Source organism: Mesoplodon bidens, assembly GCF_964165515.1.
Source record: "Mesoplodon bidens genome assembly, chromosome: 6".
Classification (NCBI taxonomy): Eukaryota; Metazoa; Chordata; class Mammalia; order Artiodactyla; family Ziphiidae; genus Mesoplodon; species Mesoplodon bidens.
The window spans coordinates 1,742,557-1,765,669 of record NC_138162.1 but is presented as its reverse complement, the minus strand read 5'-3'; the positions used below and the strand labels follow the sequence as shown (position 1 = coordinate 1,765,669).

Below are 23,113 nucleotides of genomic sequence, written 5' to 3'. Positions count from 1 at the left end.
TAATCACCCTGTCCCCCAACTCCCCAGCCGGGGCAGCTCTCTTAAAGAAGTACAACTTTGTGATTACAACGGGGGGCCAGGCCCGTGGTGACCAGCAACCAGGAGCCCCAGAAGGACCCGCCCTAGTCCCTGATGGACCTGCCCCAGAGAGGTGGCAGCAAAGGCACTGCCCTCAGGTGACCCGTGTGGCCGGGCCACTGGTGCGGGGTCCACAGTGTCCGCCGTCTACTGAACCTTTCCTGGGCGGGGCGGCTGTGCGGTGCGCACTGCCTGTTTTGCTGCAGAGGACGGCACCTTGTTCTAGGCTCAAGCCCCCACCTGCTGGACAGCGTGGGCCCTGGGGCAAACCACTGGCCTGCCCAGCCTCAGTTTCCCTGCTTGCCACCAACTGTGGCAGCCTGCGAGAAGGGGCAGGGTTGAGAGTGGACATGGCCCAGAAAGGTCTGTGTCCTGCAGCGCCCAGCACGGCCACCATCAGGTGATGCTGGGGCAAGGCAGGGGGGCTACAGGCAGCACCCCCCCACCGTCCCTTCCAAGGCATCCGGAAAGAAAGAGCCATCTGGCGCCTGCCCATTCACACACCGTGGGCTCAGCTTCCGAGACCAGATAAAAAGCTGCTGAATGGAGAGAGGGAAGAAGTCCAGGTGTAGGGAAGCCGCCCAGCGAGCAGCGGTCAGCAGAGGTGGCTTGGTGCCTCCTGCATGGGGCTGCTGACGACTCGAGGGGTGATGGCAACACAGGCCCGCACGTGGAGCATTAACAGAAATGGTCCCCGCTCGGTGCTCTGGGGACCCGGGGGCTGTGTGGGGAGAGAGAGCGGGGCTTGGCCAGGCTTCCTCCTGCTCGAGGCCTATGTGGGGCGGCCACCATCTCAGCACCAGCCAGGTTTCACATGCTGGCTTGGCCTCGGCCACCAGGTGACGGACCGAGGGCCCTTACGTACCGCACTCTCGGGTCCACATGGATGCCCGGGTCTGCACACCTCCCCTCACCCCCACTGGGTAGCCTTGCCAGGCCCCCCAGACTGGGCTGTGTCATCCTGGTGGTCCCCCTTTCCTGGGGTCCAGGAGAAGCCCACTAGCCCCAAGATGAGGGACTGGGGCCTCGGGGGGCGGTGGGGGGGCGGTGCAGGCACAGCCCCATGTGCCTGCCCAGCCACAAAGGGGGGCAGACTGGGCACACATGGAGCCAGTGTGGAGAAACAGCGGGACACTCAGAGGCCCAAGGACAGTGGGGCCCGTGATGGGTAGGGAAGGGCAGGGGCCAGCCCTGGCCTGGGTGCAGGACACCCCGCCTTCCACCGCCCTACACGAGCTCTCCCCTCTGCTGTGCTGCACCCAGGCCCTCCCTGGGTGGAGGAGAGCTGCCACCTTCAGGCCCCTACTTCACTGCCAGCTCCGCAGGGAAGTCCCCCAGGTGCCACACGGGAGCTTGCTGAGGCTGGGAAAGTCTGTCCGATGCCTGACGGGCGTTTCACCCAATGCTGGGCTCAGCCACGGAGGGCCGCAAGAGAGGAGCTGTGCGGCCCAGGGACACAGCACAGTGGGGCGGGCCGCCACGGGGCCCCGTCACCCACCACCGGGAGCCTCCCAGAGAGTGAGGTGGGGCCTCCTGAGCCAGATGGGGGCTCTCGTGCCGTGAGAGGGGAGGGGGTGACCAAGCCTGGCTGGGGTGGGTGGAAGCTGCAAAGGTGCAGTGTGCACTGGCCCCCAGAGGGTCCCAACTGCCCAGGGCTGGGCAGGGAGCAGCCAGGATCTGAACTGAGAGCGGCGGGGGACAGCGAGGTCTGCGGAGCCGACCCTTCCAAGAGCACCTCCTGGGTTCCGCTGGGAACCACCCCACATGCCAGGCCCGGAGCCAGCCTCCTCAAATGCAGGTCCTATGGCCTCCAGCAGAGGACTCTACGTCTGGGATGCCCGCCTGGGAGGGGGGTCACGTTCACCCTCCGGTGGTGACCACAGGGTCGAGGCAGACGATGTTATGAGGAAAGCGCTCGGCTGGAGACCGGCACACGGTTAGAGACCGGCACACGGTTAGAGACCGGCACATGGTTAGAGACCGGCACACGGTTAGAGACCGGCGCACGGCTAGAGACCGGCGCACGGCTAGAGACCGGCGCCCGCCTAGGCCCCGTCTGTGCTTCATGGGTCTGCCCCCCGGGGCTGTGGCCAGACCGTTCACCCAGAGAGGGGACCATCCTCCCCCTGGAAGGTGACGGGGCTGTCTGGCCCCGGGGATGGGGACAACCAGCCCTGTTGTTGCCGTGTCCTCAAGCCACCTGTGCGGGTGAGGCCGCCGCCCCACGGCCCAGCCCAGGACAGCCCAGCACGAGCTGGTTTCAGGTTGCTTTCTTAGAAGCCTCGGCCGGAGCGAGAACAAAGCTGAACTTTAGGAGAAAAGAATAAAATAAAGGCTTGGCTTACACACCCAGGACTGTGAAAGCAGGACGTGCCGAGGGCCGACCCATGGGCAGTGGCCGGAGAGGAGAGGGGCCAGGGGCCTGAGCTGGCCTCCCCTGCCCAGCCCTACACGACCTCCTTCCCCTTCTGTGCCTCTGTTTCCCCACCCCCTGCTACCCAGGCAGCACCACCTCTTCTGTTTCCCTCCACAGCAAGACTCCTGTGCCGTCCACTCACGGAAGGTCCTGAAGAGCCGGAGGGAGCATCTGAGATCCTATCTTTGTTCATCCTGGCCATCCTCAAAGCCACTGCACCACGGAACCCTCCCCCTCATAATGCCCTTCAGAAGGGAACCCACTTTGGGACATAACAAAGCCAGAGTCCAGCCCCTGCAGTTGTGCTAGCCTCAGGGGAGGCCTGTTCCACACAGACTCTAGACCTCCCCAGGAACAGTGGTGGTGGGGGGTGTCTCTTCTCTGTGGACCCTCCCTTAGGAACGGCTGGGGTTATGGGCTGTCCACCAGAATGCCTCCCAGCCCCCGGCGGGCCATGCACCCACAGGTGGCCGAGAGAAGGATGTGGGGCTATGAGCCCCAAGAGCTGCAGACACGCATGCACACAGGGGCCAGGGGGCGTCAGAGTCCAGCCTCCCCCACCCACCCCCGATCCTAAAGGGCCTGCTACGGCAGGGGCACGGCGCCGCGCGGGAACGCAGCGTGTAATTTCTGCAGGAGCACCACCAGCGAGGGAAAAGGAGGCGAGACAAATTAAATTAAATTAAATTATTTTGCAGGATTTAATTTTACCAATCTAATAAGCGGACTGGACCTCGGCAAACGCACAGCCATTAAACACAGCCACCGCAGGGGAAGAACGGGGCAGGTGTGCCCGGGAACATTCTGGCAGCAGAAAAAGGAGCCCCTCTCACCCCCCAGCACCTAGCCCCCAGCTGGGGGCCCATCCCCGTGGCAGCCCCGCTGCCCGGCCGCCAAGCCCTGCCATCTCAGGACCTCGGGAGAAGCCGGCCTGGCAGCAAGGCCACCTCCTAAAAGGCAGGGCAGGGCGCTCCAGAGTTGGAGCCAGGCTCCAGCGGCCACATCCCCCAGGGCCGTGTCCTGCAGGGAGGTGGGCAGGTTACTGAGTCAGCACGAACACACGTGGGCTTGTCGGGGCATCAGGAATACCGCCCAGGCTGCCCCGCGGAGGCTGTCAAGAGAGCGTGGGCGGGGCGGGGTGTCGCTCTGGACAGCAGCCATCAGAGCGACGGCCTTGCTTTCCGATTCCGATTACGGCGCAGGCTCCAGTTACCAGGCTCTCTGGCACCCCCATCTGCAGTCCCCCGTTGATGCTCTGGCCCAGCTGTGAGCGCTGCTCCCCCGAGGGGCAAGGGGGAAGCGGTCTGGGGGCTGACCCTTCGGAGGTCCAGGTGGTTGTCTGAAGCAAGGCTGCCCGGCTCGGGCGTGCCAGGCCCCCTGAAAGCTGGGCGAGGCACCGGCCTGCTTGAGCCTCAGGTTTGCATTAAACTTTTAATACCCCACAAAGCAGGGCTGGGCTGTCAGGGGGCCAGGCTGCTAATGGGAGGCCCCGGGCAGGGAACCAGGGCTCCAGGGTAGGGTCTCAGCTGCTCGGAGCCCCTCCCCACGGTCCCGACGTGTGTGCTTGCCTCCCAGCCCCACCCCCTCCAGGTGGGTGCAGAAGAGGAGGCTGAGGTACCCAGAGGATGAGCTTCCTGCCCAGGCACCCCCCTCCCCCCCTGCCTGCTTTCAACACCCATGATCCCGGGCACCCGAGGTCATCAAGAGGGTGGGGACTGACCCTGCTGGACAGAGGGACGCTGAGGCCTGGACTTGCCCCGGGCCTCCAGGACTCTGCTGCAGAGATGAGAATTCCACCTCAGCCTCTGCGCCTGGCTGTCCTGGAGTCCCCTGTGCCCGGGGCAGGGGGCGCACAGGCCTTCGAAACCTCAGGGCCACTCGGGTCCCGGGCTGTGGCCACACCTCCAATACACCCCGCCCCCCAGCTCACTGAGCCCCAGCCTGACAGGCAGAGGCAAGAGGCCTCCTGTGTTCAGCCAGGCACCTGGGCAGCCTCCACCCAGACCACAGCCTGGACCGGCATCAGGCATAAAAGCCGGTTTTAACTGCACTAACAAATGTTTGCCTAGAAGCTTTTTTTTTTAAGGGCAGCCTGCCAGAATCTGCAAATTCAAAAATGTGCTTATCAGTCCGTCCCCTGCTGCCCCGGAGGGAGCCACAGATGCAGGGCTGGTCCTCAGAGAGACGGAGCACACACCTAAGTTCCCTGCCGGCCCTCCAGACAGCATCCCCAGCCCCCTGAGGGCCCAGGGCACTGGGTGCGGCACCCACAGCCAGGCCCCATCAGCCCCACTGGCCGCAGGACCACGGGGGCTGGGCGGGGGCTGGGTGGACGCCCTCCCAGATGGGACAGCGGGCCCTGCGTCACACAGCACGTGGCCCATGCGGTGGGCTCTGAAGAGGGTCCAGCCTAGGGGTCTGGGTGGCCCAGCCCATCCCATGTGCGGGGGGACAATGCAGCTGGGGCTCCTTCCGACATGCCACCGCCCACCAGGCATGACTGCTTGCCACCAACACGCCAGCCTCTGACCCTCCGCTCAGATATTTCGTGAGGAGAGGGGGTCGGGGGCCAAACAAACAGGGCGTGAACCTAAAGAAACAGTAGCGGCCGGCCCAGAGGGAGGGCAGTGGCCCCCATGAGCCCACCCGCCCACCCTGCACCCACCAAGTCCATGGACTAGCCATCAAATGGTTCCAGAAGGCTTGGGAAGAATTAAGCAGTGTTTTGAACAGAGCCGACAATCTCTCTCACCCGTCTTTGTAACTTAAATACCATAAGCTTGAAGAGCGTGCCCCTAGGGCATCGTTTAGTAACTTAAAAAGCCAGATCCATGCCTGCAGACGGCACCCTACGCCTCCCTCGCAGGCTGAAGCTGGGTCTCCCCCCTGCACCCAGGCTGGGGGCACTGGGGGGCCGGCACTGAGGGGCCCCTGGAGCCAGACTCGCCCCCCTCGGCTTTATAGCACCTTGCTGTCCCCTCCGAGGGCTGACGGGGGTCCTGAAGGCGGCCAGGTCCCGGGCGGCAGGTGGAGGGGGCGCGTGCCAGGCCCGGCCGGTCACCCAACTCATTAAGGACGGCGCCTCCGCACACACTCCCATCTTTAATATTCATAGCTCCCCTCATCTGCATATCATGCCATAAATAGTCGAGGTAAGACACAAAGCTCCCCTGCATTTCTAATTATGCTTAAAAATCTAATGTAAATCAGACCGACACAGAAATACTAAATCAGCTGCTAGGGTGCGGGGTGGGGGGGGAAATAGGCTGAGACGGGGTCACGGCGCACCAGCTCCCACCTCCACGCTCCCGTCAAGGTGGTTGCTGGCGGGCGCTGGCCCAGGGCACCCCCCACCCCACCCCACCCCCGGCCTGGAGCTGGGCGGCGGTGTCCCAGGCCACTCCGTAGCCAGCCTCACCCCTGCGGCCCTAAAGAAAGAGACAAGTGTGGAGCAGGGGATACGCCCGCGGCACCTCAGGGACCCCGCCGCTCCTCCCCTGGGGCCGGCCAGCCTGTCCCACCTTCTCCCGAGGGGCTTCCGCCACCGTGCCTCCTTACCCTCCACACTGGGGGACACCCAGCCACCCACCCCACCCAGGGGCCCAGTTCCTGGGCTCCCCTGCATCCACATTTAACTGGCTCTCCAGATGGATCTGAGTCCACAGCAGAGGAGAATCAGAGCAGATGCGCCCCCAGCCCCAGGCAGTGCCCCACTCTGGGGATGGAATTTGGCAGGCAGGAGGCACAGCCAGAGCACCAAGCCACTGAAGGGCTTGGGGACAGGCCTGGACGTGAGAGTGGGCCCCCTGACCCCCGAGGGGGCTCCAGCCCTGCCCGGACTGGAGAGGCCCGCGTGGGCCTCGGGTCTGCCCTCGGGGCCCAGTCCCCCTGTCTGCGGGGAGACACAGCGTAGGGGCTACAGAGCTGAAGGCTCCGGGCAACTCAGAGCCCAACACAGCACCAACCCTCATGGGGTGGGGCACCAGAGGGGCATCCGGGGCCCTGGTGGGCGGCACTGACACCAGATCTCAGGGTCCCTGAGGGCTGAGGTGCAGCTGGGGCAGTGGGGGCACCTGGGGGCAAAGCTGCTGCCCAGGGAGCCCAGGCGGTGCGGAGCCAACAACAGGTGACCCGGCCTGCCTCAGAGCACACGTCTGTGTCCGTTCCTGCAAACAGACCCCAGCACCCCGGCCCACATGTTCCCAGGCAGCCCCGAGCACTAGCGCTCAGCACACACCCTGCCCAGCCCTGGCCCCGGCCCCCCCAAATGCAGCCTGGAGTCAGGGCCCCTGGGCTGGTGCACCTCTGCCTGTCCTGGGGTGCAGAGGCGGGGCCCCCAGAGGGACCCGCAGGACACACAGGCCCGAGTGACACGGGGGTTACCCCACTCTGCCTTTAGAGAGAGACGCAGAGATGCCTGCTGCCCGCATCTGCCTGGCATCATGCCCAGACCTATTTTTAAGCCCATTTACTAGAAATCCCACAAATTAAAGGAAATACGGATAATGCAGTAAGAATCCTGGGGGCCAAATAAAAGCTACACATAATTGTCCTCGTGCTCCAGAGTGAGAATCTCAACCACAAAACCAGATCTCCCCGAAGCACCCCTGCGATGCAGACACGTCCTGGGTGAGGAGGAAAGTCCAGCGCGCAGGCTGAGGCCAACAGCAGGGCCATAAAAGGCAGTTACCGGTATGAAAAACAAAGACCATAAATACAAACACCCGACTTTACAGCCGGGGAACACCTATCACCGGCAGCTACTGACAGCGTGTCGGGTGGCGTGTTCTTTCCTAGAGGTGCGTCCAGGCTGTGGGCAGGACCCCCGCTCCCGCTCCCGTGGAGGCAGCTCCTCCGTGGGGCAGGCTGGGGGGCGCCAGGCGGGGACCAGGGGACCGGGGTCCTCCCTCCCAGCACCTGGCCATGGCCACAGCTCTGTCGCTTCTGCCCCCCACCCCACCGAGTTTCACGTGGTTCCCAAGACAAGCCAGGAGGTGGGGGCTATGGAGACCCAGATCTCCAGAAACCGAGGCTCAGGGAGGGGACCAGCCAACTGTGTTTGCCCGGGAACGGGGTGGGGGCTCCGTGGGCACCCCAGGAAGGGCCAGGCCCCCCAGGACAAGCTGGTTGGCTGAGGTGAGAGGTTGAAATGCCTCTCATGTGGTCCCCCAGGGTCAGGCCCAGTCCTCCTGGCCTCCAAGGTCGAGGGCCGTCCTGTAGGCTCACAGGCTCACCAAGGCCTCAAAGATGTGAGCAGGACAGAGGACAAACAGCCAGGTCACTCCTGGGTAAAAAGCCTCAAAGACGTGCCTGGGTGGGCACCAAGCCCCTGCAGACCCTCAGGAGCCCCAGGCATGTCCTCCCCAGCCCTCCCCAGCTCGTTCCACCTGCCAGGTATCCAGGTATCCAGGTATCCAGGTATCCAGCCACCCCTTCATCAGAACCTCCCCCACTGCAGCCTGAAGCCCACCAGCCCCGGACACACCAGGCGCCCTGAGAGACTGTGGGTGTCGGGGGCTGTGCACAGGTGGAAGGGGAGCCCGGGACGGGGAGGTGGGTGTGTGCATCTGTGTGTGTGTGAGAGAGAGAGAGAGAGAGATGTCCCTGAACCCACACAGTTCATCCTGAGCTGTCACTGGGTGGGGATAAGGCCCACCGGTCCCATCACTTTCTAGGATGGAACAGACCCTCCCCTCGGGGGGCTCAGGAAGAGGAAGCAATGCCAGGTGGGTCAGCTCTGCCCCAGGCCTGCTCCCCTGACCACCCTGGAGGTGCAGGAAGCCACAGCCACACACTCATATCCCCCCAGACGCTGGGTGGTCTCCTGCTGCCTGGGGGGGTGCGCGGTGCTACCGATGCGCCAGGCACACTGAAGTGGGTCACGGGTCCCTCCAGCCACTGGGACCACAGCGAGGGCCCTGCAACCGACACCGCTGAGTACTGGGAACTCGCCTCACTCAGGTGCTTCCCCCGCTCCACAGAGCACGCGGCTGATCCTCACGGGGACCTGGCCGTGGAGGCATCACCTGGGAGCCCAGCCTGCAGGAGAGGCTGGTGGCAGAAAGAAGGGTAGAGCCCCTGCAGCACCTGCTCCAGCAAGACCACCCCGGCCCCTGGCCCCGACGCCACCAGGTCGGGAAAGGCCAGACGGAGAGGCTCTACCTGCCCCGTGACGGGCAGGCAGCCGGGTGGGGGGCAAGCTCACGGGACACGCAAACGTCAGCTCCAGGTGGGTGGGCGACGGTTCACATATTAGAAACTTGGAAGTTAAGCAAAATATCGACTGCTCGACGCTTCACCATCCCAGGGGCTGCCCAGAGGCTTATCCGAGGACGAGGACCACTCTTCTGCCCAGGCTCCGCCCAGGCTCTGTCCAGCGACATGCACACGCATTCATTTCTTCGTCCAGGAAAGATGCAAAGATATCTCTCCATAAAAGAGACACCCCCAAAGGTTACGGGTTCTGCCCTGCAGGACATCAGCCAGTTTAGGGTCGGGCCTGGCAGGTCCAGGACATCCCGCCCCCTCCCCGGGGGGGCCCACCCTGCCGCTTCCTTCACGTCGACGTAGACACGGCCCTGACATGCACTCTCCCTGTATCTGTAGGAGGGTCCTGTTTACAACCTTTAAACAACTATACCTGACAGGTACCCAGGTGGACTCGCCTGCAGGAACAGTCCGAGCTGGTTGGTGGCAGTCTGTCAGTCCACCTGTAACCTAACGTGTGGTTTGGGCCACGTCCCTTTTCTGCGGTGAGGACCAGGGACGAGCTGTTACTGGGACCACTAGGCTGGTCTCACAGCCACGCTGTCCAGACCACCCCAAGGAGGCGGCAGCGAGTGGGGAGACTCTGTAGGGAGGATGACGGGGTCCTGTCTGTCCCCACCGGTCATCTATTTGTCTATTTGTCAATCAAGGAAATAGCTCATGTCCCCTGCAAAGGAAAACATCTCTCGGAGACAGGGAGAAGAGACATTTTCCATGTTTATTTCTGACCCACGGCTGAAGCGGAGGGTCCCCTGTGTCTAGACTCGAGGGAAGCCCTACCTTCACACTGAGGGTGGAATTTTTTCCTCCCTCTGAAGAGTATCCAGGAATTACAGACTCTTTTAAGAGCTGCGTCCTCGCCGGCTAACAGATGAGCAATTTTATATGCTAATCTTTTCAGAATTCCCGGAACATAAACGTAACTTCTAATAGTTTAAATGAGCTAGCATGTAAAGGGGAGGGGACCCTTTTCAGAGAAACCACTAGACCAAAAAGCACTTCCACATAATACCCCAAATTCCTGCAATCAAGGGGAATCCTGGGCAAATCAGACTGCTTTGATAATGGGTTAAAAAGACAACACAATGTCTTTTCCCTGATTTGTAAATCCGGCGCATATTTTAGTTTCAAGATCTAGGTGTGTTTTCTCATGAAGAAAGGAGTTAATCTGAATTTCCTAAACTCTATATACTGTTTCAACCAGAGAAGCTAGCATCTCTTTTACATGATGCTCAAGATCACGGAAACTATAAAATTATAAAGTCAACTATACTGAAGAACTCTGACACGCTGATATCAAAGTTAATTGTGACTATGTAATACTGGAATACTGCAGTGTTGCTTTAAAACCTCTGTCAGATAAACAACACAAAACAACAACAATACAAAAACAAACAAGACAAAAAAAACCCTCTGTCAGACGATTCCAACATCTGTCATCTAAAAACACACAGCACATAAATAACACATAAAAACACTCAGAACCTAAAAAATACTCAACCAGCTAGGAATGGGGGGAACTTCCTCAATCGGATAAAGGACATGTGTGGAAAACCCACAAGTAACATCGTAGCCCACGGTGAAAGACTGGATGCTGTCCCACTGACCTCAAGGACAAGGCAAGGAGGTCAACACTGTACAAGTTCTACATCTGAGTGAGGGAAATCAGGCAAGACAATAAAATAAAAGCATATAGTTGGAAAAGAAAAAGAAAAAAGAAAAACTATCTCGATTCACAGACGACATGATCTTGTACAAAGAAAGTTCTAAGGAATCAACCAAAAGACTATTAGAACTAAGAAACAAGTTCAGCAAGGTTGCAGGATATAAGATCAATAGACAAAAATCAAATGTATTTCTATACACTTACAATGAACAATCTGGAAATGAAATTGAATAAGAAATTCCATTTATAATGACAACAAAAAGCATACAAAACCTAAGAATAAATTTAACAAAAGTAGTGTAAAACTTATACTTTGAAAACTACAAAACTTTATTGAAAAGATCTAAAGATCTAAATAAATAGAAAGGCATCCATGTTCATGGATTAGATCTAATATTGCTAAGATGGGAATACTCCCCAAATTGATCTACAGAGCAAATGCAAACCTAATCAAAATCCCAGCTGACATCTTTGTAGAAATTGACAAGCCAGTTCTAAAATTCATATGGAAATGCAAGGGACCCAGAATAGCCAAAACAATACTGAAAAGGAAGAACAAAGTTAGAACACTAGTACCTCCCAATTTCAAAACTTACTACAAAGCTACAGTAATTAAGAGAGAGTGGTGTTGGTATGAGGATAGACATATAGATCAATGGAACAGAATTGAGAGTCTAGAAATAAATCCATGTGTCTATGGCCAACAAGGGTGCCAAGACCATCCAGCGGGGGAAAAACTGTGTTTCAACGTATGGTGCTGGGACAACTGGATATTCACATGTTAAAGAATGAATTTGGGCCCTTACCTCACACCATACACAGAACTTAAAGTGAATCAAAGATCTTAATGTTAAGAGCTAAAACTGTAAAACACTAAATCTTTGTGACCTTAGACTAGGCAGTAGATTCTTAAACACCAAAAGCACAAGAAAAAAAAAAAAGATAAATTAGAATTCACAAAAATTAAACACTTTTGTGGTTCAAAGAATACCACAGGGCCTCCCTGGTGGCGCAGTGGTTGAGAGTCCGCCTGCCGATGCAGGGGATACGGGTTCGTGCCCCGGTCTGGGAGGATCCCATATGCCGCGGAGCGGCTGGGCCCGTGAGCCATGGCCGCTGGGCCTGCGCGTCCGGAGCCTGTGCTCCGCAACGGGAGAGGCCACAGCAGTGAGAGGCCCGCATACCGCAAAAAGAAAAAAAAAAAAAAGAAAAAAGAATACCACAAAGAAAGTGAAAAAACAAAAAATGGGAAGGAATATCTGTAAATCATATTTCTGACCAGAGACTTGTATGTAGAATATATAAAAAAACTCTGGGGCTTCCCTGGTGGTGCAGTGACTGAGAGTCTGCCTGTCGATGCAGGGGACAAGGGTTCATGCCCCGGTCCAGGAAGATCCCACATGCCGCGGAGCGGCTGGGCCCGTGAGCCATGGCCACTGAGCCTGCGTGTCCGTAGCCTGTGCTCTGCAACGGGAGAGGCCACAACAGTGAGAGGCCTGCATACCGCAAAAAAAAAAAAAAAACCTGACAACTCAACAGTAAGACAAATAACCCAATTTTAAAATGGGTAAGAGACATTTCTCCAAAGAAAATACATAAACGTCCAATATGCATATGAAAAGATACTGAACATCGTTAGCCATTAGGGAAATGCAAATTAAAACCACAATGAAATAGCATTTTACACTCACTAGCATGGCTATAATAAAAAACACATTAAAAATGCAGGTGAAGATCTGGTGGGATTGTAAAATGGTGTAGCCGTTTTTGGAAAACAGTCTGCCAACTCTTCAAATGGTTAAACACAGAGTTACTACATGACCCAGCAATTCCACTCCTAGGTATCTACCCAGGAAAAGTGAATACATATATTCACGTAAAAACTTGTGTCTGAATGCTCATAGCACCGTTACTCATAACAGCCAAAAAGTAGAAACAACTCAAACGTCCATCAATGGAAGAATGGATAAAGAAAAGGTGGTCTATCCATATAATGAAATATTGTTTAGCCCTGAAAAAGAATGAAGTACTGTCATGCTACAACATGGGTGAACCTCAAAAATATCATGCTAAGTGAAAAAAGCCAGACACAAAAGGTTACGTGTTGCATGATTCGATTCATATGAGATGTCCAGAACAGTTTATGGAGACATAAAGTAGACCAGTGATTGCCTAAAACTCGGAGTAGTGAAGTTAGGGAGGGATGGAGGAAATGAGAGTGACTGATGAAAGATAGGGGGTTTCTTTCAGAGTGATGAAAATGTTCTAAAACTGATTGTGGCGATGGTTACACAACCCTGAATAGACTAAAAACTACTGACTTGTACACTGTACGGGTAAATTATATGGTATGGAATTATATCTCAATAGAGCTGTTACTTTTAAAAAACACACTCGTGCCTTGTGACCATCTAGAGGGGTGGGATAGGGAGGGTGGGAAGGAGACGCAAGAGACAGGAGATATGGGGATATATGTATATGTATAGCTGATTCACTTTGTTATAAAGCAGAAACTAACACACCAATGTAAAGCAATTATACTCCAATAAAGATGTTTAAAAAAGATAATAATAAAATAAAAAACACAGACACAGGGCTTCCCTGGTGGCACAGTGGTTAAGAATCTGCTTGCCAATGCGGGGAACACAGGTTCGAGCCCTGGTCCGGGAAGATCCCACATGCCGCAGAGGAACTAAACCCATGCGCCACAACTACTGAGCCTGCGCTCTACAGCCCACAAGCCACAACTACTGAAGCCTGCACGTCTAGAGCCCATGCTCCGCAGCAAGAGAAGCCACAGCAATGAGAAGCCGGCACACCACAACAAAGAGTAGCCCCTGCTCTCCGCAACTAGAGGAAGCCCACATGCTGCAATGAAGACCCAATGCAGCCAAAAATAAATAAAATAAATAAATTTTTTTTAAAAAGGAGGACTTATACCCTTCTTAAAAAAATACAGATACATCAAAATAAAATTTTTTTAAGTCTTCAAGTGACCCACAGGAAGGCAAGGGAAAAAAAAACAGAGAAACAATCAAGAAGAGAAAACAGAATCAAAAAATAAAATGGCAGGGCTTCCCTGGTGGCTCAGTGGTTGAGAGTCCACCTGCTGATGCAGGGGACACGGGTTCGTGCCCTGGTCCGGGAAGATCCCACATGCCGCGGAGCAGCTGGGCCCATGAGCCATGGCCACTGAGCCTGCGCGTCCGGAGCCTGTGCTCCACAACAGGAGAGGCCACAACAGTGAGAGGCCTGCGTACCACAAAAAAATATAATAATAAAATAAAATGGCAGATTTAAGCCCTGACATATCAATATTTCCATTAAATGTAAATGGCCTAAATGGACCAATTAAAAGACAGAGATTGGCAGAATAGATTTTTTTTAAAGACTCAATTATATGCTATCAACAAGAAACTCACTTCGAACACAATGATAAAGGCAAGTTAAAAATATATATATATATATACATATATATATGGCTGAATCACTTTGCTGTACACCTGAAACTATGCACTTTGCTGTACACCTGAAACTAACTTGATTTAAATCAACTATATTTAATAAAACTTTGAAAAATTAAAAAATAAAAAGGGATAGAAAAAGATAAATCATGCAAACTTAAAAGAAAACAAGGGTTTCTATATTAATATCAAATAAAGCAGATTTCAGAGCAAAGAAAATTATCAGAGACAGAGAGGGACATTTCACAATGGTCAAGGGGTCAATCACCAAGAAGACATAGCAATTTTGTGTATGTACCAGACAACAGAACAGCAAAATATATGAAGCACAAACCAGTAGAAAGAGAAAAGAGAGTTGGGGACTTCAAAACCCTCTCTTGAACAACTGAAAGAACTAGAAAGTTAATCAACAAAGATACAGAGAACTAAACATCAACTAACAGGATCCAATCGACATTTACAGAACCATCCACCACAAAATAGCAGAATACACATTCTTCTCAAGTGCCTATGAAACTTACACCAACATCCTGGGCCAGGAAACAAACTTCAAGAAATTTAAAAGAACTGAAATCATACAGAATGTGTTCTCCAACCACAGTGGGATCAAACTGGAAACCAATAACAGAAAAGTAACAGGGAAATCTCCAAACACTTGGAAACAAGCAACATTCCTCTAACTCATCCATGTGTCAGAGAGGAAGTCTCAAGGAAATCAGATTAAAAGAAAATGAAAATACAATATATCAAAACTTGTGGGACACCACTTAAGAGCTGTGAGGAGAATTTACAGCACTAAGTACATGTATTAGAAAGAAGGAAAAGTTTCAGATCAATAACCTAAGCTCTCATCTCAAGAACCCAGAAAAAGAACAAAATGAACCCAAAATGAGCTGAAGGAAGAAAAATAATAAGAGCAGAAATCAGTAAGACTGAAAACAGAAAATCAGTAGAGGGGGAAATCAATGAAATGAAGAGCTGGTTCTCTGAGATCAATCAAATTGACAAGCCTCTAGCAAGACTGACAAAGAAAAAAGAGAAAAAAGACAAATTAATTACCAATATCAGAAAGGTATTGGGGGTATCACTACAGACCCTGCAGATGTCGAAAGAATAATAAGGCAATAATAGGGACAACTTTAACACATAAACTTGACAATCTAAATTAAATGAACCAATTCCTAAGGGGGGGGACTACCACAATGAACAGAGCATTCAAATAGTCTTATAACTATTTTAAAAGTTGAATTTTTAATTTCAAAATTCTCAAAAAAGAAATCTCTAAGCACAGATGGTTTCCCTGGAGAACGCTACCAAACATTTAAAGGAAAATCAGCACCACATATATACAATCTTTTCCAGAAAACAGAATAGAAAGGAACACTTTCCAATTCATTTTATGATTTATCCCAATACCAAAACCAAAGATGATACAAAGAAAGAAAACTACAGACTAGGGTCCTTCATGATACAGATGCAAAAATCCTGAACAAAATATTCACAAACAGATTTTAACAACATTTAAAAGGAATTATATACCATGACCAAGTGGGATTTATTCCAGGGATGCAAGCTGGTACAATATCTGAAAATCAGTGAAACCACATGAAAATGTCATTCAATGCATAAGAAGAATTTGACAATATTCAACATCCATCCATGATAAAAACTCTCAGAGAATTTCCTCAACTTGATATAGAGCATCTACAAAAATCTTACAGTTAACGCCTTCTCCTCAAGATGGGGAACACAGCAAGGATGTCTGCTCACCACTCGTACTCAACACAGTGTAATGAAGCAAGAAAATGCACACAGATTGGAAGGAAGAAATAAAGCTGTCCCCGTTTGCAGATGACAGGGTTGTCTTCGTAGACAACGTCACAGGATATAAGATAAACTGTATTTCTTTGTACTAGCAATTACTAAAATTAAGAATACAATACCATCTACAATCACTCAAAAAAAATATACCTACATGTAAATCTAACAAAACACGTACAGGACTTACATGCTGAAAACTACAAATTACTATTGAAAGAAATCTAGGTCTAACTAAATGGAGAGACATACCATGTTCATGGATTGAAAGACTCAACACAGTAAAGATGTCAGTTCTCCCCAAATTGATATACAGGTTTAACACAATTCCTTTCAAAATTCCAGCAAGATTTTTTTGTAACCACAGACAAGATTATTCTAAAATTTATATAGAAGGGCAACAAAACTAGAATAATTAAGACCATTTTGGAAAAGAATTACATGGGAGGAATCAAGTCTACCTGATTTCAAGACTTACTATATAGTTACAGTAATCAAGACTGTAGTGGGGGGGACTTCCCTGGTGGTGCAGTGGTTAAGTGTCCGCCTGCCAATGAAGGGGACACGGGTTCAAGCCCTGGTCCAGGAAGATCCCACATGCCGTGGAGCAGCTAAGCCCGTGCGCCACAACTACTGAGCCTATGCTCTAGAGCCTGAGAGCCACAACTACTGAGCCCGCGAGACACAACTACTGAAGCCCACGTGCCTAGAGCCTGTGCTCCACACAAGAGAAGCCACCGCAATGAGAAGCCCCCGCAATGAGAAGCCTGTGCACTGCAACGAAGAGTAGCCCCCACTTGCCGCAACTAGAGAAAGCCTGTGCACAGCACTGAAGACCCAACACAGCCATAAATAAATAAATAAATAAGAAATGGTAATTAAACAAACAAACAAAAAGACTGTATGGGGATAGACAGACAGGCTAATGAACAGAATAGATAACCCTAAAAAAGACCCACAAATATGCCTAACTGATGTTTTACAAAGATGCAGAGCAATCAGTGGAGGATTGCCTTTTCAGCAAGTGGTGGTGGAACAACAGCACGTCCAGAGGAAAAAAAGTGACCCTGAAGCTAAACCTCATGCTGATACAAAAATTAACCCAGAATGGAGAAGAGCCTAAATGTATAACTTAAAACTAGAAGAAAGTATAGGAGAATATTTTGGGGATCTAGGACTATGCAAAGAATTATTCCATAAGGAAAAACTGATAGACTTGATGACTTTATCCAAATTTAAAACCTCTGCTTGGAACCCCCCAAATGCAATAATGTTAAAAAAAAAAAAAACAGAATCTGGAACAAGACAAGAATGCTCACTCTCACCAATCCTATTCAACATAGTATTGGAAGTCCTAGCCACAGCAATCAGACAAGAAAAAGAAATGAAAGGCATCCAAATTGGAAGGAAAGAGGTAAAATTGTATGCAGATTACATGATACTATATATAGGTAACCCTAAAAACTCCACACAAAAACTACTAGAACTGATAAACAAATTCAGCAAGGTAGCAGGATACAAGATTAACATACAAAAATCTGTTGCATTTCTTTACAGTAAAAATGAAATATCAGAAAGGGAAAGTAAAAAAAAAATCCCTTTGAAAATCACATCAAAAAAATAATATACTTAAGAATAAACCTGAAAGACTTATATGCTGAGAACTATAAAACACTGACAAAGGAAACTGAAGATGATTCAAAGAAATGGAAAGATATCCCATGCTCTTGGATTGGAAGAATTAATATTGTTAAAATGGCCTTACTACCCAAAGCAATATACAGATTCAACGTAATCCCTAACAAATTACCCATGACATGATATTTTTCACAGAACTAGAACAAATAATCCTAAAATTTATATGGAACCATAAAAGACCCAGAATTGCCAAAGCAATCCTTAGGAAAGAGAACAAAGTTGGAGGCATAACCCTCCCAGACTGCAGACAATACTACAAAGCTACAGTAAGGTGTTGGCACAAAAAAACAGACATATGGATCAATGGAACAGAATAGAGAGCCCAAAAATAAACCCATACACCTACAGTCAATTAATCTTCAACAAAGGAAGCAAGAATATACTTCAGAGAAAAGACAGTCTCTTCAGCAAGTGGCATTGGAAAAGCTGGACAGTTGCATGTAAATCAATGAAGTTAGAACACTCCCTCACACCATACACACACACACAAAAACCTCAAAATGGCTTAAAGACTTAAATATAAGACATGATACCATAAAACTCCTAAAAGAGGACATAGGCAAAACATTCTCCGACATAAATCATAGCAATATTTTCTTAGGTCAGTCTCCCAAAAAAAGGGTGTGGAGAGAAGGGAACCCTCCTACACTGTTGGTGGGAATATAAATTGGTGCAACCATTGTGGAAAACAGTAGGGAAGTTTCTTAAAAGGTTAAAAATAGAGTTGCCATATGATCCAGCAATCCCACTCCTGGGCAATATACCCAGACAAAACTATAGTTCGAAAAGATACATGCACCCAATGTTCATAGCAGCACTATTCACAATAGCCAAGACATGGAAGCAACTTAATGTCCATCGACAGATGAATCGATAAAGAAGATGTGGTATATATACATACAATGGAATACTACTCAGCCAAAAAGAATGAAATAATTCTTCATTTGCAGCAACATGGATGGACCTAGAAATTATCACACTAAGTGAAGTAAGTCAGACAAAGACAAATACCATATGATATCACTTATACGTGGAATCTAAAATGTGATACAAATAAACTTATTTACAAAACAGAAACAGACTCACAGACATAGAAAACAAATTTATGGTTACCAAAGGAGAAAGTGGGTAGGGAGGGATAAATTAGGAGTTCAGGATTAGCAGATACAAACTACTATATATAAAATAGATAAACAAGATTCTACTATATAGCACAGGGAACTATATTCAGTATCTTGTAATAAACCATAATGGAAAAGAATATGAAAAAGAGTATTATAGTATCTTGTAATAAGCCATAATGGAAAATAATATATATATATATATATATATCTCACTTTGCTGTACACCAGACACTAACATATCATAAATCAACTATACTTCAATTAAAGAAAAATCACAGGAGAATATTGATAACAGGAAAAAAATTTGCAGTATGTTAACTGAAGACACCAAACTGTAAAACCGAATGTATGCTCAGAACCCAGTTTTTAAAATAAATAATATACATACACATGTGCTGGAAAAAAGAGAGAAAATTGGCTAAAGTCATGGAAACTTCTCATGAAAGAGGACACACAGATGACAAATTAGCACATGAAAGATGTCCACCACCTTTAGCCATCTAGGAAATGAAAATTACTACAAACAGATGCACTACAGACCTATCAGAATGCCTGAAACAAAAAACAGCAACACACCAAATGCTGGCAAGCGTAGTGGAGAAGGACCGCTTACAGAAGCAGAGACCCAGGCAGTTAATGACTGTCAGAGGGTAAAGGGCGGGAGAGGAGGTGGGGGGCTACGAAAGGGTAGCCCCAGGGAGCTCCTGCAAAGGGTCCACTGCGTCTCTCAGTATTATCTTTCTTAATACCAGCTGTAATAAGATATAACCCATACATTATAAAATTCACCCATTTCAAGGGTACTTCTCTCCTTTCTATGGTCAAACAATACTCCATCATAGGGATGGACCACTTCTGTTTATCCATCCATTCTGTACTATTCACAGCAGCACGTGAATCTATAATTATCTCAAAATACAAAGTTAAAAAAAAAAGCAACTGTGTGGTATATCAACCTAAAATTCCCGAAATCCTCATTCACTTTAACACCCTATACTAATATTAAATTTAATTAACTACTAATGTTTAGATAGATGGATAATTTGTAAGTATAGGATCCAAACACTGGTCAGTAAGCCGAGCTTTAACACACACACTCTGCTTCTTACGCGTGTTCATCAGATTCCATGTCCAGGTTCCTGGCCACTTTAACAAGGTGTGAGAGGCACGTGTGTGTGTTGGGGGGATGCTGACAGGTGTGCTCTGGGTTTGCCTGATGTGCTAAGACGTTTACATAACACAAGCAGGTCCCTATCGTGTCCCTCCTATCACCTGCAGCCCTCTTGATCAGGGAGAAGTTAGTTACGGGAGTTAAAAGGCGCAACTAATAAAATGGGGTTACTAGCAGTGCGGCTTGTCACATCCAAGCACAGCGAAGGGTGTGTTTCCCTATCACAGGGAAAAGAGGCATTCTGCCCTAAAGTGAAATGTCTGGTTGCCCCAGCACGTGAAAGGGGATGGGGAAGATCAAAACTAGGACGGACACAGGGAACACTGTGGGAGGTTCACAGAGAGGAATCTTTATTTCCTTGGGTTTATAAAACCCGGACATGACGGGTCTGAAAAGAAGCCACGAAACGTTAAAATTTGGGCCAAATTTGCTTGGTTTTGATGGGCTTATTCATAAGACAATTTTTTTAAGGTGCTTATGGATCCTTTACTGCCAAGCATTGTATTTTGTAAAACAAGAACCTGGTGTTGTGTGAAAATGGTGACTGGTGCTGGTGTGTAGAGCCTGCATCACCGCAGGACGAGGAGACCTGGGTGCCTCACCGCCACCCTGACCACTCAGCCAATTGCCCCAGAGTAACTTTCAGTACTTTGCACTAGTCACATCCTTGATATTTTTTTTTAATTAACATTCTTCTCTCCCTAAGCAGTTAAGGTTCCTTAGAAAGGTGTTAAAGATTATTTTTTTTAATGTGTTGTCCCTTTGATTAATAGACAGCCAGGCTGAAACTATTCAGTGTTCTACTTGGTGGAATACCCACATCTCTTCTGGTAACGATACCGATTTCATCTTCCCCAAATCAGACCCTGAAATAAATGAAGTCAGACTTTACATCTGACTGTTCTCTGTAGTTTCCCAGAGTCAATCATAAACTACTGTTTTCAGCTGATGAATCTGGGGAATGCTGGATTTGATGTCCTGTAATTCTCAACTCCATGGGAAGAACTGCCCAGGAAGAGGCGTCAAATCCAGAGCCAGCCTTCCGGGGCTCAGCTTGGCCCATCCAGTGCCGTCCATGGGAACAGAAACCTCACGTGTTCCCTTCCAGGAGCTCCACGCTGGCCTCCATCCTCACCGTCCATTTATGCTCTTACTCTGGGAAACAGCAAGCAAACCCTCATGCTATGGTTCTGCTCGATGCTCCTGCAGGATGTCCCTTCCTCCAGGCTGGCACTGCTCGCTGCCCTGTGAAAGGAGCCGATCCCATCTGGTCATCCACGGGCGGCTTCTGCTCCCTGGAAGCTGCAGGCCAGAAGGGGGCTGTCCACAAAGAGGGACATACTTGCCCACGTGCGCACCTCCCAAGGAGGCACCCTGCACGGGCTCGCCCTTAGACGGCTCTTACCCGACCATGGAAGGGGGCCGGGTCTCCAGATGTCTTTAGGTCCACGAAGTGATGGACTGCTGACCAAGGTCCAGGCTGACCACAATGAGCAAGATCTAACTGTGGGGTTGGTCTTGGAATACTGGGTAAGAAAAGCCTCCTCTTCCATCCCAGTGCAGCTCGAGCCCTCCAGGCAGTAGATTCACTTCTGCAAACTAGACAAAACGTCCTGTACACTGTGTGCCTTCTCCCCAAGGCCTCAGAATTCAGAAACAAATACTTTTCCAGAGTCCCTTTACCTTTCATGGTAATGTAGCCATCTGCAGCAGTTCCATGGGAATCTGGTCTCTTTTATCCCCTGATGGAGCTGGACAAGCCGATCCTGCAGCCGAGCCTGAACCCAGGGCCACCGCCGGCAACACGCATGGGCTCCCAGGCTCTGGGGGGAGATCAGTAAGTGCAAAAACCCACCTCTGCAGTTAGCGAGCTTCTTGAAAACGGACCTGAGCCTCCTTGTGAAATGCAGAGAAACTGACCAACTTTAGCAGCTGCCCCGCGCCGGACAGCTCTGGTGTTGTTCTCCGCAGGGTGCCCTCTCACCACGGCGTGTGATGCATCAGAACACAAAACCCACTTCTAAAAACTATACTTGGGGGGCTTCCCTGGTGGCGCAGTGGTTGAGAGTCCGCCTGCCGATGCAGGGGATACGGGTTCGTGCCCCGGTCCGGGAGGATCCCACATGCCGCGGAGCGGCTGGGCCCGTGAGCCATGGCCGCTGAGCCTGCGCGTCCGGAGCCTGTGCTCTGCAACGGGAGAGGCCACGGCGGTAAGAGGCCCGCGTACAGCAAAAAAAAAAAGAAAAACTATACTTGGAAATTATGATCACAGAGGGATGCTGAACGATTATCAAAAACTTGGAAATACGGTAAAGAGGGACTGTGCCCTTTCCATGTCACAGGAGGGATCAGCCAACGAGGCCACCAGGACTGTTTCATTCTCCAGGGGACTGTAGGTACCTCTGCTTGGTTTGATCTCTGGTATTGATTATGTCCCAGACGCTGTGACCTGTTAACTCTTAAACAAGGCTGTGCCCAGAAGAGACGCAAATGATGATTTCTGCCCAGGAGCAAAGAGCGCTCACTGCCCAAGGGGGCTGGTGCTCTTGCCTGGGGGACACTCAGCAATTGTGTAACTAACTGAACAGTCTGAGTGCAACGTTCTTTCTTCAGTGACTATAAATACACTCAGTTCCTCAAACGCTCTTGGATCGAGCTTTCCTGCTCAGACCATGAAATATTACTCAGCCTTAAAAAAGAAGGGAATTCTGACACGGTGTACGACATGGATGACCCTGGAGAACATCATGTCCAGTGAAATAAGCTGGTCACCAGAAGACAAATCCTGTAGGATTCCACCCATGGGAGGACCTAGAGAAGTCAGCTTCATGGAGACAGTGGGGGCCAGGGGCTGGAGAAGAGGAGGGGGAGTGCGAGTTTTGTGGGGACAGAGTTGAAGTTTGAGAAGATGGGAAAATTCTGGAGTCGGATGTGGTGATGGCTGCACAACGATATGAATGTACTTAATGCCACCCTGAACCATACACTTAAAAATGGTTCCGATGGTAAACTTTATGTCATGTATACTTTACCACAATTAAAAAAAAACTTTTTAAAGTTATACTTCATCAGAGCTACATGTGAAAGGCATAAGAATCAAACTTCAAAAATAAAAGAGAAATGTGACCTTTGGTAGAAGGGTCCCCAAGAGGACACAAACAGCCCTAATCATAAAGGAAATTGTTGATAAACTGTATTTCATTCAAATCAAGAATTCAAAGAGTCCACCATTAATAGTGAAAAGACCACAGGGATGCGATGCCTATAAAACGAAGGCGGTGTGGTCAGAATATTTAAAGAATTCTACAAGTCAGTCAAGGAAAGGGAGGCTCAGAAAGGGGGTAGGGAGGCAAGGACTTGAAAGGGGGGAGGGGGCTCACAAAAAGAATGCCACAGAAGGCAGGCAGGGCA

The 23,113-nt window shown here is 50.3% G+C and overlaps 1 protein-coding gene across 1 annotated transcript in view; it reads right to left on the bottom strand.

Moving 5' to 3' along the window:
* Nucleotides 1-23,113, bottom strand: part of NACC2 (NACC family member 2) — a 71,906-nt gene that overhangs the window by 33,485 nt on the left and 15,308 nt on the right. The window lies entirely within an intron of this gene.